At 49.7% G+C, this 14,769-nt stretch overlaps 1 protein-coding gene across 6 annotated transcripts in view; it reads right to left on the bottom strand.

Annotated features, from left to right (window-relative positions):
- Positions 1-6,668, bottom strand: part of PSD4 (pleckstrin and Sec7 domain containing 4) — a 34,997-nt gene extending 28,329 nt beyond the window's left edge. For 4 of the 6 annotated variants that reach the window (XM_072951488.1, XM_072951495.1, XM_072951494.1 and 1 more), the window contains exon 1: positions 6,559-6,668. The gene's annotated coding sequence lies outside the window, so the exon portion shown is untranslated. Of the gene's footprint in view, positions 1-6,491 lie in introns of all 6 variants that reach the window. The other 2 variants (XM_072951493.1, XM_072951490.1) reach the window with 2 other exon arrangements.
- Between the last annotated feature and the right edge of the window lie 8,101 nt (positions 6,669-14,769).

Here is a 14,769-nt window from a genome sequence, read left to right as displayed (position 1 = left end):
CCCTTCCCTGAGAGAGATTTACGGCCCAGAAGGAGACTGAAAAATCACTCCTACCTGTAGAGGCAAACATGGCTGTGTCTCTCATTTCTCATTTGTTCTAAAACCCTGTTTGTCTTTCCAAAAGAAACCTATTTGCTCTTCCCATCGACATCTCTTTCTCCCCTTCCCTTTCCCCTACTCAGTTAGGCAGATAAGGCTTTAACTTTAACCAGGTAACAAGCTAGCTACTTCTTTGGCTCCCACATGCATGCCAATAAAGCTTTTACTACTGTTACACAGTTGTCAGTTTAATTCGCAGGCACCAGGGACTGAATCTTAAAGGGTAGGGGAAAATTACTTTTCCCTCTCCTACATAGCACAGATCACCTCCTCCATGAATCCACTCTTCTAAAGCTGTGTTTGCCTAAGCAGGCACATGGTACACATAATAAACATTTTTGATAGTTAAGCATTTATCTGAATACTCATAAAAATAATATAAGTCATATATTTAAATATGCATAAAAATATAATAACATTTATAGCAAACCCATGATTTCATAAATGTTATTGGTTAGGAACATCCTAAAGTAAATAGTGCCTACTTTATGTTTTGGTTTTTGTTTTTCAAATTGTGTGCATTCAAGAAAAAATATTAAATAAAATATACCTCTTATGTCAAAAATCATGACAAGCTATGGAAATGAGTAGACACTTTGTACAGCTGAATCCAACCTTTAAGATATTTACTCTTTTGGAGAAAGATCTGAGGGTCTTCCTTATAACGCTGATTAGCCTTGATCAGTCAGTAACTGACAAGCAGGATGTTGTCAGGTGTACGATGGGCAGGAAGCAAGCTGTTACATAAAAGAGAGAACAGGTACGCTCTCACAGTATGAAGGAGGAAGACAAAACCAAAGCAAGGCATCTCCTAGGGCCACCCGGAGGGTCCGTGTTACCTGGAGGTGCCCAGAAGCTGACCCTGCCCGTAGCAGCAAAGCCTGGGGCTCCCTGTGCCAGCCCGAGTCCATCATCTCTATCACAGTTGCCTGCAGGAATAGAGGGGGCAGCCTGGCTTGGCAGCTTCCAGGGGAACAGCACTGGGGCCCCGGGGAGAGAGCCCACACACCTGTACCTCCTGAGGCCTTTTTCCTCCTGTCTGCCTTGGCCCTTCCAGGCATCCTCTGAGGGTGCACTGAAAGACGCCGGGACGGCAGGGACCCCTCCTTAAATGTCCTTGTTTATAAGGACCCCGGCCGCATTCCTGCCCAGGTTTCCATGCTGAGAGGACGCTTTTCTGAGGTTGGAGCCGGCAAAGGGCAGAGAGTTCAGAAGTGCATCCGTGCCTCCCTGCTGGTCCGGCCTGTCCATCCACTTCTCCCTGCATACCTGCCCCAGGCTTTGTTCCCGCTGGGCCTCTTTGGTCCTGAACGCTCTCCCATGATGATCTCACCCGCTCCCAGAGGTTCATCTCCTACCCACTCACCAGAGGTTCACAAACTCTCCCCAGTCCTAGCTGCCAATGGGAATCCTCTAGCCGGGTGGGCAGGACTGCAGAATTAGCAGCACACACAATAACCTGTCCACGTGCCCTGAGCGCGCCTCCCCATCCTTTGCCCAGGCCTGCCCTCCTGGGTCCTGTCTGTGGCATCGCATCTGCCCCGTGTCCCAAGTTAGCAAGCTTGACGCCAGCCTCGACCCCTCATGCCTCCAGTGCCCAGCCCTGCTGGCCCTCCCTCCCCCACAGCCCCACTGGTCCTCTCATACCTGGAGAACCCCAGGGACCTCCTGCCTCTCAGGTCCACATGCACATCCACCCCAGTTCTCCTCCAGGAGCTCTCTCCTGCCCTTGAAAACCCTTCCTGAATGACCACCCCCCACACACACACACACCCCACTACCTCTCTCCATTGCCTTTAAGAAAAGTGCAACACTGGCATTCGAGACCCCAGCCTCTCCTAGGACCATACCCCCCCACTATGAACCGTGACCCCAGCAGGTTGCGGGGCTTCCCTGGATATTCCTGGAACTTTCACACATTGGTGTGTCCTCATGCTGTGCTCTTGGTCAGCTCTGTTCCCTTCCCCCTCCTCTTTCCCACCTGTCCAATCCTCTTCACCCTCCAAGGCTTACCCCCACCATGCCATTTCTCCAAACAAGCTTTCTAGACCAAGCCAATGAGAATCAGCGTTTACGACAATTCCATCATCCTGACCATGGAATTCAGTGCAGAAGCAACCAAGCATCCAGACAGCAGCCAGATAAATCTTCTTAAAAAACAGCATCAGATTTAAAAGTAAGATCATGGTTTGTAGCTCAGTACAGTTTACGGAGGTTTAAAATACGTGCATGTATAAATCAACATCATACATTTCTCTAAAATATGTCCAGATCCCAGGATACACTTATCATAAATACACCAGAGTAGCCGCTGCTCACAAAGGCAGGGAAGATGGTGAGAGGCAGTCAGTGTGACCAGAGATGAGGGATGAAGAGGAAATCATAATAAGACCCCTTATAATTCAATAATAACAAGACAAAAACCCCAGTTTAAACCATAGGCCAAGGACATGCCCAGCCCACAGAAAAAGACAAAGATCTTAAAACATACGTGAGGCTCCTAACACTGCTCACTATAAAGAAATACCTATTAAAACGAAATTGCGATTCCATTTTTCTGACTGTCAAATCGGCAAGAACAAACAGTTGATATCGCCGAGCTGGTGTGGTCCGTGGGGAAGCGAGCAGTCCCAGAAGTAGCAAGTCAGATCCTGGCTTTGGAAAGCAAGCCAGCAGCATCCGTCAAAATCTAAAGTACACAGAGCTTTTCCATCAGTAATTACACATTTATGAATTTCTCCTGCTGGAACAGTCACAGAAGTGAGCAAAGACGTAGGTAAAAGTATCCTTAATGGAAACAAACAAAAATGGGGAAAACAATTTGGAAGACCAAAACGGATAAATAATAGATAAATGTCGTATATCTATTCAACGAGATGTCACATATTTATGTTAAAAAGGATGAAGGACATCTATATGTCCTGAATCAGAATAAGCATATTGAGTAAAAAAAAAAAAAAAAGGTACCAGGTACAGACCTGACCATTCTTACTATTTGTGTAAAAAAAAAAGAAAGAAAAGGAAAAGCATAATATATACAAGCTCATTCATAAATAGAACATATGCCTGCAAGAATTCTCAGTTGCCTCCGAAGACAAGAACTGGGAATCCGAGGACAGGAGGACGGAGATTTCTCACCATATACTTTAAGGGCTGTTTGAATTAATGTTTGCAAAAAGGTTTTTAACACAGGCAAGTAGTACCTTTCAAAATATTTTTAAAGAGTTTTTAAGTCATGCAAATATTATCTTAAAAAGAAGAAAAGAGGTGGAATGCAGCCATTATCCCTGATGTCTTCTTTCTAAATACCCCCTGCCGTCGGACACCCAGGAGACTGTCTCCCCTGCAGACAAACACCCTTTCAGCCAAAACCTTTCTCTCTCTCCTTCAGAGCACTTGGTTCTAAAACTACACCACTTGATTGCCAATCCGGATTCTTCACTTATTAGCTGTGTAAAAGTGGGCAACTTTCTTATTCTTGCTGAGCCTCAGTTTTCCCATCTGTGAAACGGGGCTGTATATACCTCCAGGCGTGCTGGGAGGGGGACCTGTGTTTGCACATCAGGTGCTCACAGGAGAGCCTGGCATAGAGTACATGCACAATAGCCTCTCTTTTTCTTTTAAGCCAACTAACAAGATGATTCTTTTAAGAAGGAAAGACGATTGGCATTTTCCTAGAAGGCAACTCTTTCCCTCCCCATATCCAGTTTCCAGTCTTTACTGACTTCGAAAAAGCAAGATCTGCCTCCCACGTCAGCTCTCTTTGTGTGGGCCCATGAGGTTTTGATGGATGCTGGGCGTAAGAAAAGCAAGTGATATCTTTCCCGCCAAGAGATACACTCTCCTTCTCTGGGGATCACTTATTCCCCTGCAAGTGTAAGCCATCAAGGCTGATCTGAGCGGAGCATCACCTGCCTTCGTGGATGCCTCCGGTCAGCAGGCTGAGCCCCCCACCCCACCCCCACCTCTACCAATGAGAGCCTCTGAGGGATGCCAGAGCCACAATGGCCGCCTTCCGGTTCCTCCAGCACGTTCAGCAACACCCAGCCTGCTCCCGCCTCCTTCATGTCTCAGGGCCTTTGCACTTGCTGTTCCCTCTGCCTGGCATGTTCTTCCCCCAGATAATCACATTCCTGTGTCTTGTCTACTCAAATTCCATCTGAGGAGGCCAGCCTGTCCCGGCCACCCTAATGCACCCGGCAGCCCCCATCACCTCCGAACCCCTTCTGCTGCTTTGCTTTTGTTCACAGCGTGTATCTGACACGACGTTGAAACTGCTGTTATTGTTTTTTGTCCTTTTCATTCCACCAGAAAACAAGCTTGATGAGGGGAAAGGCTGTCTTGTTCACAGCACCCAGAACAGCACCTAACATACGGGCCCTCTGTAAGTATTTGTTGAACGAATGAACAAGTAAGCGAGTGAAGGCACATCTTCCGGGAGAGCTTAAAATCTCCGTCTTACATCTAAGGCTCTCACCGAGAAGGACACTCTCAGGACTCCAGACAGGGCTCCTCGCCACATGGATCCCTTGTGGGAAGCCCCTAAACCCCTCCTCACAGTCACAGAGGACATTCCATCCTGCGCCCTTAGAGTTCTAGGGCCTGAAGATGGTACCATTTTCCCACCCCATTTAAAAAGCCTGCCATGAGGCAGAATGCCTTCTTGAAGTGAGTCCACAGGGCCCTCGGACATCTTTCAAAGGAAGGTTTTATCGGGAGGCTGGAAGGATAATCAAGATGCCACCTGAGAGTTCTGTCCCCCCTTCCCACCCAACTAATTGTCCAGCCCACCAGAGACAAGAACGAGTTACAGCATGGTGCCTCTGAGCGCATCCCTGCGGTTTAGAAGGGGAAAGGACAGGATGGCTGAGAAAGCACTGCTGGCAGCCTCCGGAGCAAACACACCACGGCCAAGCAGGAGGGACTGGAGTCCAAGACATCCTCTTAAAAATCACTGGAATGAATATTACTATGTCTCCTCCCCCGGCAGCTCCAGTCCTGAAAGACAACGGCCCCGTGGAGCCAGGAGCCCTGCATTCAAAGCTCAGCTCTGCCTGTTGTCTGGGACCACTTATTAACATGCCAGGGGCTTCTTCATCTATACACCAGGGATCATGCAGTGGTGAAAATGAATTGATTAAAAGACGTGAACTCATTTGTTTTTAAAAAAAATAAAATAAAAAGTCCTGCTTGCTACCTTTTCTGGCTAAGGGTCAGTTTCTCTTATTTGTTTCACAGTCATGCCCATCATCACCTTGTTTTGCTTTGCTTGGGGTTTTTTTTTTTAACAGCACTTATCACTCTCTGAAATTGTGTGATTCATTTGCTTAAATGCTTATTTTCTGTCTCCCACAACTCTTGTGAATGACAGCACTTGTATTCCCAGCGCCTCCATGCTTAAGCAGTTGGCACTCAGTTAATATATGTTGAATGAATGAGTGAATAAACGGACGAACGACTCTTCAGACCCCCCTCATGTAAAGGAAACATCATGTCTGGAAGAAAAGAATGAATCACTCAGCACTCTGCTGTCTCAGCCCGACCTTCGCGTGTTTCTTATGTAGAAAGGCTCACAGACATCCAATTAGTTGCTAATTACATTCAATCAGCTCTGAACCGGGGGAAGGACTGGGATAATGAGGTTCAAGGGCAGGGGGGACCCCCGAGCTGCCCAGGCCTTCACGTTGATGCTGCCCACCTGACCTAGACATGCAGGCTGTGGGCACAGGGGTCTGGGTTAGTGCACTGAGCAGAGCACACCTTGCAGCCTGGGGAGAAAGCCAGCGAAGGGCTCACAGCCCTGGCACCACTCTCGTACAGAAAGAAGAAACTAAACTCAGTGCTAGGGCCAGCAAGAACCCTAGGGGGGATGTGAGTGTGCCACCTGAGCAGACACTGTTTACTTTCTTAGGAATCTCTGATGCTTTCTGACCAGACACACCCAGAAGGGCCAAGGAGAGGGGCCAGCATCCAAGGGCATGGGGCATGGGAACCAGCTGAGTTCTCCTCCATCCCAGGGGACTCCTGGCCGGCAGCCCGCCAGGTTCCCACCAAGCAGAGAGGAGGGCCTGGCCAGGCCACTGAGGCACAGGACAACCGGGAGGTAAGGAGTAGGGCCTCAGTGTGGCCCAGCTCTGATGCTGGATGGTTCTGAGGGCTCCCCCTGCTCTGCCGCCGGGCTTGGAGCCCCTAGACGCACCCAGCCCAGCTGGAGGGGCCTGCGGGGCCACCGCATCCCAGGCCGGGCTGACTCTCCAGGTGGGGCACAGCCGAGCGTCCCCCTGTTGTCCCTGTGCCCGCCCTCCCCCAATGAGGTTGAACTGAGGACCCCCCGCCTCGCCGTCGCCCCTCCCGCAGCCTCTTCCCGCTCTCCTGGCTGCGCAGGTGCTCACCGGCTTCGAGCCACCCGTGCGGCACACAGTCCCCATCGAGGGCGGCGGAGGCCCAACGTGTCCTTACCCACGTTCCGCCGGGCTGCTGCTCCGGCCGCCCGCCCGTCCGGGCGCCCCATGGCCCGGAGCCCAGGCGCGGGCGGGGGGCAGCGGGGGGTGCGGGGCGGCGGCTGCGCGGGGCGGGGATGGGTGGGGGGCCGGGCCGGTCCAGCTTCGGCGCTGGGCTCCCGGGAGGGCCCGGTTTCCGGCGGGGAGAGGGAGGGAGGGCGGGCGGGCGGCCCGAGCGGGGCGGGGCGGGCAAAGCGGTCCGACTGGTCTGACTGCGGTGGCGGCGCGGGGCCGGGCGCTCACTCCCCGCACCCCCGCACCCCCTCGCCCCCGCGCCCCTCCCACCCCTCGCACCCCCGCGCCCCCGCACCCCGCGCCCCCCGCACCCGTCGCACCCCTCGCACTCCTCGCACCCCTCGCACCTCCGCACCCCGCGCCCCCCGCACCCGTCGCAGTCCCCGCACCGCCCCCGCCCCTCGCACCCCCCGCACCCCCCGCGCCCCCCGCGCCCCCCGCACCCCTCGCACCCCCGCGCCCCACGCACCCCTCGCACCCCCGCGCCCCACGCACCCCTCGCACCCCTCGCACTCCTCGCACCCCCTGCACCCCTCGCACCCCCGCGCCCCCCGCACCCCTCGCACCCCTCGCACTCCTCGCACCCCTCGCACCTCCGCACCCCGCGCCCCCCGCACCCGTCGCAGTCCCCGCACCGCCCCCGCCCCTCGCACCCCCCGCACCGCCCGCGCCTCCCGCACCCCCCGCGCCCCCCGCGCCCCCCGCACCCCTCGCACCCCCGCGCCCCCCGCACCCCCCGCACTCCTCGCGCCCCCTGCGCCCCTCGCGCCCCCCGCGCCCCCCGCACCCTCCGCACCCCCCGCACCCCCCCGCACCCCTCGCACCCCCTGCACCCCTCGCACCTCCCGCGCCGCCCCGGCCGGGCTGCCCGCGCCCCGAGCCCTCTCCCGGCTTCCTTCCCCCGCCAGCCCCCGCCAGCCCCAGACGTGCGCACGCCCCCGCCGGGTTAACCGAGTCCCTCCAAACTCATTCTGCGCTGTTCATTTCGCGGGCTCAAGAAAAAAAAAATTGCACTCTTTGAGCTCAGAATCTCAGCTGTTGACGGACGGTGAACTTCCGCTGGCTGGTTTGGGGGTCGGTGGATTGAAGGCAAATAACTGTGTCTGGAAACGTGAATATGTCTGAGCACACACACCCTCAGACCTAGAGGTCCTGGCAAGAAGCTTTTATTTTTCAATGTCCACTTGATGCCACTATCTGTGTTCTATTTCTGTAACCGTGTAAGGCACCGTATGTGAAAATCCGAGTTAAGTGATTCCACATTTCTAGTAGAGCTGGTGGGAACGTGGGGAAGCCCTTCTCAATCCGATGCTGCGGGTCCTCTACAAACACAGCAGCAACTGATAATTTATGAGTGTTACCGATCCTCTCTAACATCAGGCAATAGCTCTCTACCTGTCTTAATACTTAATCCTCACAACCGCCCTCTAAAGTAGGAAGCTTTCCATATAATGAGGAAACCAAGGCACAGAGAGGTTAAGTAATCTGACCAAGGCTGCACAGTCAGGAGCCAGAGGCCATGCTCTCCATCACCAGGCAAAGCTGCTGCTTTGTCTTTTCTGGATGGGCCCCTGAGGCCCCTGACGCTAAGTCAGCGATCCTCTAACTTATTCATGATTCACTTGTTAACTCTACAGACATGTATTGTGCGCCTACTGTTTGTATGCCAGGTACTGACAGGGCACTGTGAGATATAGAGCAGAATCAAATGCTCTGAAAGTTGTAAGTGGTGTAATGTCAACTGGTGCTGGGAGGTGAGGGGTCGATCCCTGAGGGGAAAAATCCTGGAAAGGAGGGAGCCACAAGGGGGAGAGGGGCAGCATCTGCATGCAGACCACCCTCAAATCCTTGGCTGACCCCTGAATGAACACACATGGGGCAAGAATCCACGTGACCCGAAGGACAGAAATAGCTGAGCAGAGATTAGAGCAGATAGTTGCCTGCTGCTGGGGAACTTGGAGTCAAGTCCTGCCATCTTAGAGGGGCTTGGTAAACACTTTGGACTGTCCACTGAGACCCCAAATGGCCACACTTAAGGAGTAAAGACTGCATCCCAAGATTAAGGGATAGACCCCAGGATTGGGGACAAACCAAAAGAAATCCATCTGAAATCTCAAACCAAGCCTCCACAAAACCAAGGTGAGCTTCCAGTCATTTAACTTCCCGCTAGAACAAAATGTGACACTCTTCAGAGGAAAATAAGAGAATCCAGAGCATCTACAACGTGTCATTCACAGTGTCTACCACACAACAACAACAACAACAAATTAGACATTCAAAGACACAGACTGTGAACTATGATCAAGAGGAGAAAAAAAGTCAATTAAAATATACCCACTAAAAGGGAAAGAATTGCTAACTAAAGGAAAACTGTTTCCCTCTACACTTTCAATACTTCTGACACCAACTGTGTGGGTTTTCCCTTCATATGAAGCAGTTCTCCAACACTTCAGATGCCAACAAGGTGTCCTACAATCTAATTATGACACTACCCAGAGTTAGTGCCAACCCCACAGGTTGAGGGCTCAGTCCCACAAGACTGCCCCCCATTCCAGAGGCCAGTCGCAAGCCCCAGGTTGTCACCTGCACTTCTGACCCACTGTCTATGAATTCAGAATTGCCAGGCCCACCTGCTCAGGCTTGACTATTGCTAGAATGGCCCACAGAACTCAGGAATCCCTTTATGTACTATTACCAGTTATGACAGAGACGTAGCTCAAGGACGACCAGCTGAAATGGATGCATAGGACAAGGTATGGGAAACGGGTGCAGAGTTGCCATACCACCTCCTAGCATGTGGATGCGTCCACCAGCCAACCCAGAAGCTCTTCAACTCCTGTTGCTTAGGGTTTCTATGGAGGGTCCATTACGGTGGCATGGTTGATGAGATCATTGGCCATTGGTGATGGAACTCAATCCCCAGCCCCTTTCCCCTCCCTGGAGGTCAGCGGGTGGGACTGAAAGTTCCAACCCTCTAATCACATGAGTGGTTCCTCTGGCAACCAGCCATCCTCAGAGCTTTCCAAAAGTCACCTCATTAACGTAAATTCAGGTGGTGTTGAAAGCTGCTTGTTATCAATGACAGAAAACTCTCCTTTCATCTTTGGCACGGCAGAGCTATTTCAGAAACTGGGGACAGAAAAAAATACACACAGATATTATAACAAAAGATGTTCCTATCACCCTCTCACTCAGGAAATGACAGGGAATTTTAGGAGTTCTGTGTCAGAAACCAGAGGCAAAGTCCAAATGTGTGCTTCTTATTACATCACAATATCACACCTACAGACAAAAAAGATGTTGGAATCAGAGGATAAGGAATTAAAAATAAAAATTATGATAAGGATGTTAAACTACAGCAAAAGATAGATATAATGGGAGAAGAGAGAGGGGATTTCAGCAGAAATAGACAGATGTGTTATAGGAACTGGCTCATGATCCAGCATCTATAAGCTGGGAACCGGGAGCCCAGTGGTATAAGTCCCCATCTCAGTCCAAAGGCCATAAAAAGTAATAAAATAATACCATTTGCAGCAACATGGATGGACCTGGAAATTGTCATTCTAAGTGAAGTAAGCCAGAAAGAGAAAGAAAAATACCATATGATATCACTCATATGTGGCATCTAAAAAAAAAAAAAGATGAATTTACTTACTTGCAAAACAGAAACAGGCTCACAGACATAGAGAACAAGCTTATGGTTACCAGAGGAGGGAGGGGGGAGGCAGGAATAAATTGAGAGATGAAGATTTGCAGATACGAAGTACTATATACAACATAGATAAACAGCAAGGTACTTCTGTACAGTGCAGGGAAATATATTCAATATCTCGTAGTAACCTATAATGAAAAAGAATACAAAAATGAACATATGTATGTATATGTATGAACTATGATGCTGTACACCAGAAATAGACACGACATTGTGAACTGACTAGACTTCAATTAAAAAAAGAGACAAAGCCCTCAATTTAAAAAAAATGGCCAAAAACCTTGAACAGATACTTTAACAATAAAAGATCAAACACATGAGCCCACAAAACGAGGCACAATAGCATTAGTGCAAAATAAAACTACAAGATACCACGTAACCCCTACAAGAATGGCTAAAATTTAAACACTGACAATACCAAATATTGGCAAGGAAATGGAGCAAGTGTTACCTTCATGCTTTGCTGATGTGTAACAGTGCAACTACTCTGGAAGGTAACTTGGCAGTTCCTGGTAACATGAAACACACACGTGCCATTTAACCCAGATATTCCACTCCCACTGTTTACTCAGGAGAATTACATGTCCACAAAAACACTTGTACAAAAGGCTATTCGTAGTGGCTTTATTTATCGACACACAAAACTGAAAGCAACCCCAAAGCCCTTGGAGAAAGAGTTGTGATTTTCCAGGAACTGGAATACTACTCAACAATAAAAAGGAAGCCTCCGGACCTCCCGTGATAATGTGGGTAAGTCACAACATCATTACGTTGAATGGAAGAAGCCAAATAAAAAAAGGATGTGGACTGTTTGATCCCACTTATGTGATGTTGTAAAGAGGACACAGCTCATCTACAGGGACAGAAATCAGAAGAGTGGTGACCTCTTGGGTGGAAAGAATTGATTAGAAAGAGGCATAATTTTCAGGAGTGATGGAAATGGTCTACATTTTTGGTGAGGCGGTGGTTACATACAAGTATGCATTTGTCCAATACACAGACCTGAACATTTAAATTTTGCGCATAATATTGCTTATAAATTATATCTTAATAAAAGAGTGCCAAGAAAAATCCCTTTACCTTAAAATTCTTTAATGGCTCAAAAGCTATACTGCCTCTCATACCTCACAAGACTACGGGTGAGCTGCACTCTTTATGTGGACTTGATGGTGATCACTAAAGGAACGCATATTACAAGAAAGAAAAAATAAATGTCACATGATTTTGATGTCGCAGTCTTTATGTGAAACCATCCAAGGGGAAGGACATGGATGTGATTTTATTCTATTGCTCCTGAGTTAACAGGGGAAAGATGGTTGAGAAGAGAGAGAAGGATTTGATGGGAGATGAGCAATTCCATAGACCTGTATCCCTGGCTCCTAGGGACAGACTGCTGAGAGGAGGACTAACACCCCGCTCTAAGCACAGACTCAGCCTTGGTCCTAATCTCCCTGGACATTGGATGTGGATGGTTGAATGGAAAACTGTCATTTCAAAGCAGAAAGCAATTTTGTCCTCTAAGAAAGATGAACAGTTGGAAGGGCACTTGGGGCAGGCAGATACTTTGTTCTTGGCAAAGAGTGCAGATATGTGATTGTGCATTTGCAAAGCAAAAAACCATCCTCCAAAAAATAGCCATTAGAGACATGTCTGTGGGCAACGAGAGCAGGAGACGAGGGGCCCCATCTCTGTGCACAGCTTCCTTTTGTTTCTTCCCTAAACTGGATCAGACCTCACTACTAAGCCTACAAAATGTGGCTGCTTCTTGGGAATGTGTATTTACTGAAACAAAAAATCACAGGCCAGGTTTTTCACTAGGGACCTAAAGGCAGTGTCAAGTGCCATTTAGGGACACAAGCGCCGTCTAGTGGTACAAAAGCTGGGAAAAATAGATGCTCTCTCCCTTCCGTGGAACCCACCTGGGCACCTTGAGAATTGGAGGCTCTGGGATTATCTGGAGAGACTGCCCTTGGCAGAGGCACTGAGGAGTAAAGAGAGGAGGGAAGTGGAGGGAGGATGGGAGCGAAGGTTGTGACAGCCGTGAGGGCCCCCCACTCCGTCATCCCAGGAATACGGGGTGGGGGGTGGCTTCACATCAGGGGACGGTGAGGGGTTTAAGGGGGAGCTGGGTCAGGACCATGACACTCAGGCGGTGTGATCTGCTTTGCCTCCACGGGCTGGAGACAGCTGGCGACACTTGGGTTATAACATTATTAAAACGGTTTTTATAGAGAGCTTTCACACAGAGTGGCTTTCACATATGTTATTTAATTGTCCAAATGACTCTGAGAAGTATTATGATTTTGGATTTTCAAATGAATAAAATGAGCTTCAGGAAGCTTAAGAAACTCGTTCAGAATCATCCAGCTCTTAAATGGTGCCGTAGGACCTTACTCCTGGGCCTTCTGACTTCACACTGGAGACTTTTCTTAATGCTACCGTCTCCAGCTGAAAACGGCCTGTCTGGACAGCAGCTCCCCCTCCTGCTCCCCACACCCCCATCTCTGCTCCCCGCACCCCTGTCTCTGCTCGCTGCAGCACGCATCCCCATGGATGAGTGCTCAGAGGGGATAAAAACCATCTACTGTCCCCAGGGGGGTTGTTCCGGTCTGAAAGGGGTGACAGTTCCACCCAAGAATCTGATATTACAGATAACCATCAATTTACAGTTCTGCTCTCCAGGGGTCCCTGAGCCCTGTGCATCACAGGGCACTTCGTCTGTGTCCGGATCTGCAAAGATAAATGCTGGACCAGCTGGGATGGGGGAGATCGGGAGATGTGAGCGCCTCCAGCAGCAGACAACGGGGTCCGGCAGCTGGAGAGGGGTGGGGGCTGGGCTTTAGGGAACAAAAGACCTGAGAACAAGGCACTGGGCCAGGCGCTGGGGTCCTGCTCTCCTGGGTGGCGAGGCGGGGGAATGTTTAGGTCAGGGATACCTCCTATTCAGGTTTTTTTTTTCTGGGTCATATTGTTTTGTTTTGTTTTTTTAAATTTTTTTTATTGAAGTACAGTCAATTACAATGTGTCAGTCTCTGGTGTACAGCACAATGTCCCAGTCTATCCAGTTTTAATTGTGGTTCATGCTGTCTCTGCTGTGACCTTTCCTTCAGTATCCAAAACTTTCTTTTTTTTTCCCCTCTGTTTATTCCACACCCTCTCCTCTATTTTGATTTTTGTGGCTCTCACAACAGGGACATAGAGACACCCAAAATTAGTCCCCCCCAATTCACCCCACAACACACAAGAAGGAAGACGAAGACTGGAAATACAAATTAACTATGGGGAAATACTACCAATGACACGTGTCTGTCTGTACTGGTTTCCACCCCCGGCTAAGCTCGTTAGGCGGCCCTCGGTGTGTCGTCTCTGGCACCTGGAAGTGACATGGAGTCTGTGCTCCATAAAGGCTGTTGAATTAACCACAAGGCACTGATACGGGGAAACGTCCTCGCCTTCACAGAGCTTGAAATGCAGGAGGGAAACAGACTTAAATAAGCAAGCAAGCAAATGTATAACATGTCAAAAGGAAATCATGGCTGGAAAGAACAATGAAGCAGGGCACAGAGACAGCGAGTGAAAAGGATACAGGTGACTTTGGGGGACAGAATGCTACTTTAGACAAAAAAGACCTCTCTGATAAGGTGTCATTTGTGCAGAGGTATCCATGGAGAAGAGGAAACAAGCCAGGTGGATCGCCAGAGCAGAGTCTTCTAAGAAGAGGGAAGAGTGAAGGGGAAATGCACATGAAATTAATACATCTCAGAAAATGCCTGCAGTAAATTTCACAGGTACCCCCCACTTTTCGAGAGTTCGCCTCACACCATTTCTCTTTTACAAAAGACTGACTTAGTGTACCTTTTTTCGCCTGCGGAATCCAAAGAGGATTTTCACTTTTACAAAAAAAAGAAGAAAAGCCAAAATAGCATCAGCAATTTTTTTTTTTTTGAGCAAGCCATTTACAGAGGCAGCATGCACCCCAGAAGCCGGAGTAGCACCCAGTACCGCCAGGCTCCTTCCCCGGAAACTACCCTCAGCATCTCAGCATCTCAGCATCTCAGCATCAGGGCACCGTAGCTTTGAACTGTGTCTGTGAGCATCTGTGCTTATCTCAATTTATTTTGTGCCTCTGTTAACAAGTTGTGTCCTAAGGTAATTGCTTCTTCACTTTATGGCCATTTTGGCTTCTGAAAGGCTTCATAGGAATGCTCTACTTCCAGATACGGGGGAAACCTATCATCAGTTTCAGATAAGTGGCCAGGTGCTCTGGGGGCTGCAAAATGCTCAGTCCCTGTCTTAAGGCGTTCAGGGCACGGTTAAAACATGCACACCTGGAAAGGGCTCATCAGTGCTATGCAAATCAGGGTTCTGCGCCACAGATCCTTATGGAAGTTTCAAGAGAGTGGGCGTACTGAGGGCTGGCATGGATGTTCCTCAACGTCTTCA

This window comes from Vicugna pacos, chromosome 28 (assembly GCF_048564905.1).
Source record: "Vicugna pacos chromosome 28, VicPac4, whole genome shotgun sequence".
In the NCBI taxonomy this organism is placed as follows: domain Eukaryota; kingdom Metazoa; phylum Chordata; class Mammalia; order Artiodactyla; family Camelidae; genus Vicugna; species Vicugna pacos.
Note: the sequence above shows the minus strand (reverse complement) of the source record. Positions and strands in the feature narration are given on the sequence as shown.